Raw genomic sequence first — 4,962 nt, 5'->3', positions numbered from 1 at the left:
CAGCCAGGCCCCCCACCCCGGCTAGCCACCCCTATATATTGTTTAGCATGACGTCAGATGGTATGCCCTTTGGCCAGTTTGGGTCAGCTGTCCTGGGTCTGTCCCCTCCCAGCTCCTGCTGCACCCCTAGCCTGCCTGATGGCAGGACCGAGTGAGAAGCTGAAAAGTCCTTGGCTTGGTGTAAGCACTGCTCTGCAACAATTAAAACATCAGCATGCTATCAGCACTCTTCTCATCCTAATCCAAAACATAGTACCCTACCAGCTACTAGGAGGAAAATTAACTCTGTCCTAACTGAAACCAGGACAGATTTCATAAGATTTCATAAGCTTTCTTCTGTAAGATTTTGAGCCATTCTATATATTACTCACTAACAAGATTATTACAGCCTTCAGTTCTTTTGGTAATTCTTTGGGGAAATAGCATGTTAGTTTGAATGCCCTTACGTTGAGAAGAAAACTGAACTCAACACTCCAATGTATGCACAAATTTACTAACAATCAAGCTATTGTAGAAAGATACGTAGCAATTCCCTCTCCAGCTGTCTATAAAATGAAAAGAATGATCTTTGTTGCATCCTTTTGAAAAAAAGAATGTGGAACATCCCTTCCAGAAGAGCATTGTGGGTGGAGTGTACTGGGGAAAAAAGACGCTTTTGTGAAGCTCTGCCCTAGCATCTGCAGTGTAACAGTGTTTTGTGTGCATCTGTGTGCTCATTGTTTCCTCCCAGTTTGCTCTAAGTGCTTTCGTGCTCCTTGCACTAGCTACTTCAAATAGCCATTTAAATAGCCCATAGCTGCTTCAAATAGCCATTCCTAGCTTTCTCAATATACTGAGCAGACATTTTAATACGGATATTGAACTCTGGGTTCTGGAATCTGTGCAGAGGTCCCAGTACCTAAAAATCAGGCACTTTTGCACCTGAATTGTAAGCAGCCAAGTCTTTCAGGGTTCAGCTTTTAACTTTAAACTCCAGTTTAGTCAAGCAGTAATTGAAGTATATTTTTGTTCTCAAGGCAAACATAACTCAGCTCCATTATGAACATTTTAGACAAGTTTTCACACTCAGATATTTTCATTTGTGGAATGTGACTGCTATAACATTTGAATCAGGATGATTAGTAAGTATTTTCTACCCTTCTCTTCCTGAAAGTTGTGATATATTAAACATTGCTAATGGCAATAGTTAAATAGAAAAGAGGTTTCTAGGATCTCAGAAATGCATACCATGGTGTATAAACTGGATTTCATTTCCTGGCAAAGATTCAGTTGTAATATTTCAGATCAACATCACATTTGTATCAACAGCACAAAAATGCTGCTGCAATAGTATATTCATACCATGAAACAGATTTATCAAGAAAAATCATACTGTGGCAGTCTGGTGATTTTGATTTGAATTAGTGACCTTATGAGCCACAGTGCAAAATCAAGGCATTAGTTTTAAATGCTGATGGCCTTATGTAAAAATCCAAATGTAATTTTACATGTATAAAACTGTTAGTGTAGCTATAAACCCAGCTACAAACTTCCCTCAGTCTTGGACAGCTATATTTTCGAATTAAAATCTGAAGCACGAGACTTACCAGAGGAAAAACCCCAAAGCAAGCAGACTTTTTTTCCTACACACAGTATTCCTAACTATGAAATACAGAATTAAAATACAAAAGACATTCCCAACATTAATGACTCTGACAGCAAGGGAATGTGATTTAAAAGCTTCTGAAATGTGTTCTCATTAACAAGAGCCTGAAGTTATTTACTGTAATTTAGTGTACACCAAATTTTGGATAAGGCTATGTTTGAGGGTAGAAACTTCAATAAAATGTTTAATAGCTTTTGAATTTCAGGAAGTGCAGCAGAGTATTATCTACTTACACTGTGTTTTCCTTCAGTGGCTTCTTTCAGTCTGATCACCACCATCAAAATTCACACCTATCATGATCAATTTGTGTCTTTGTTTATTGATATTTTCCTCTTTCAATTCTCTTGTTTTTATATTCTCATCTAAGCATATATTTGGAAGCATTTATTGGATACAGTGCTTTGAACTGTGAAATATTATCTTACAGTTCTTCATTCAGTCTATGTGGAAGTATTTATTTACTTTGAATTCTAAAGCCTTTTTTTGCAACTTTATAACATCTGTAAAAGTGCAATGTCTCATTTCATTCAAAATGTATTAATGTCTTTGCTTCAAAGATCATCACAGAAACTTTTGTAATGATCTGAGTACACTTCCCTGCAACTGAAGTATTCCATACTCTGTCTTAATAACTACAATAAAATTTCCACTTTTAAGTGCTGTATTTTCAAACATTTTACAAAGAAAAAAGGACAGACTCCTCTGCTCTAATTTATGCTTAATGATCTGAAATATCATCTACCCATAAATGAAGTAGTGTTTGAAATGGAGAGAAACAGAACCTAAATATTTAGTAAACATTATTCCTTTTGCAAGAGGGAAAATAAAAATTTAAATGATTTGCTCCAAAGCATGTAGAGTCAGCTTCCAGTTATGGCTGGAAAACATACTACTATGCCTCTTAAATCAGTGTTCAGTCCATTGGATTTTTTTTTTTTTTTCCTTTGTCAGGAGTGGTAAATCCCTGCTGTTTTGCCTTCTGGTTATGAAGTACTTCACAAGACTTGAGAACCCTCTGAAATGACTACCCAGTGAAGAAATTGCTCTGCTAATAGATTGCAGTTTTGGTTCAGTAAGGCTAGTCTTTGAATCAGTTTTGTCCATACTTGAATCATCATTTCTTGGCTCTGTTACGCTAACAAAAAGCACTTTCTCTTCCAATAGTCGTCCCTCACAGTGATGTGTTGTTGCTCGTAATCCCTGCACTTTGACTTGTTAAAAATCAGTCCAAAAAAAAGTCCATCCTGCTTTACCGGGAAAGAGGAGTGCTTTGCATGAACACATGCCCAGCACATGTTCTCAGTTACAGGGAGATCTGGGGAATCCACATCCCCAAATCTGCAAGTGGTAGAGCTGGTCCACAGACTGCCAAACCACTTACAACATTTCTAACAGATTCAATTATCTTTATCCCCTTAGTCTGGTAAGAACCAGTATGTTCTGAATTCTTTCAAATAAACTGTCCCTTTGGTAGTTTTATTTATTCTAAATTGGACAGGCAAAATCCTCTTTCAACTGCTGCAGTTGCTTGGTTGTGTAGACTATAATTCTTTATCAAGAAATGAATATGGAATATGCAAACATTAGGAAAGCCCCAGAAGACAGGTAATGTAATAGCTGAACTCCCAAATCAGGAATATTGTGTGAGATCCTCACATTGAAGCTGATGCTCCATGTCATTCACAGAGAGCCATATCTGCTGTAGTCTGCTGTCCCTTATTGGCCATCTCTGGGCAGTTTATTACTCAGCCTAAGCACTAGTTTACCTAAGTACCTCAAGAATCTCCACAAGCATCTAGTTTTCTCTGGGCTGAAGACCTGTGAAGGAATTTAGGCTGTGCAGATGCCTCTCTCAGTATCAGTTGAATGTCTATACTGCTCGTTTCATTCTTGATGCCAAGGAGCTCCTACTAAAGAGACCACTTCTCTACTAATATAATGAATTAATGTTCTGTGAATAATCTTTCAAAATAGGTTATTTTGTTCAAAAGCAATGGAGTATGAAAGTATGAAAAGGAAAAGACAGAAGACAGAATTTGTCAAATAGCTGGTATGTGGCTGAAGTTTACATGTGTAGGAGAAAGAAATGTCTGTATTTCCTGTTTTGTACTCTGGAATACAAAAAGTCCTATTACATACAATTAAAAATGCAGTGTACATAATAACACAGACTGGGAGCACTTTTTAGTATCAATTAAGAACTACAAAGTATTCTGATTCAGCAATGCTCAATTTATGATTATGCAAGGGTGAAATAAATGTTGAAAACTTGCCAAAAAAAAAGAAGGAAATTGACAGTAATGAAATTGCATGATTACCAGTCAAATCTCTCAAATATATTCTCACTGCCACTCTGGTGTTTCTTTCACTGGAACAGTGTAGGGGGGTTACCAGATTCTGTGATCAGCGTGTGATAAGCATTTATATTCTTGCAAAACACAGATTAAAACCTAGCTGAAAAATAGCTAGAGCTTTAAAATTCAGTGATGGAAACCATGCATAGCATAGGCAGGAAATGCGTCTGAGAAGGAAGAGAGGTTATTTTGCCTGCAGAAAGGAATGACACACGTAGCTGAGCTACTACCATCAAGACACCTTTGAGCACAGTGAAAGATGCAAGAAAGGTATAATCAGAGAAAAGAACTATAATTTTCCAGAACAAGATGGGGAGATTGAGAAAAGACTATTTAACAAGACAAAGGAGCACTCCATTTAAGTGCCAGGCATACATGTTCATGCACAGATGTTGCCTACCTGGGAGAGGGCTTCTCCTGACAGGTCTGTCCTGCCAGTCAGGGGGAGAGGGAAACATCTTTGAACAGAGCAGGCTTGCAGACCCCATGCTGCCACATTGCAGCCTTGAGCAGTGCCCATGACTGGGAGAGCATACTCACTGCTTGCCTCCTTGCTCCTTCCCATACATCTCTTCTCCCTGATGCTGGAAGATCCTCCCATCAGGTCAGAACAAGTTCTCATTACCCTCTTTTTTTTGGCAGACCATTAGATCCTCCCCTATGCTGCTAAGCTCTGTGCAACCCTTTTGATGCTACTCGCCCCAGGAGTATTGTGTCTGACCCAATCTTCTCATTGGCTACCTACTTGCCCTCCTATTCCCTCTGTTATCTGCCATGCTGCCTGAAGAGGTGGGGTACTACATTCTTTGCTTGTCCCAGTGTGAAAATATGTTTATTTTCAGGAAGTCAACATGCTTGTGTATGAGTTTCTTCCAGTTTCTCCTTTGGAACCCTCTAAGCATACACATTTATTAAGTGCCAGCCTGTGGTGAGGTGGTTTGTCTGTTTTGTTCTGATACATTT

This window comes from Cygnus olor, chromosome 1 (genome assembly GCF_009769625.2).
Source record: "Cygnus olor isolate bCygOlo1 chromosome 1, bCygOlo1.pri.v2, whole genome shotgun sequence".
Classification (NCBI taxonomy): domain Eukaryota; kingdom Metazoa; phylum Chordata; class Aves; order Anseriformes; family Anatidae; genus Cygnus; species Cygnus olor.
This window is presented reverse-complemented; position numbering follows the sequence as displayed.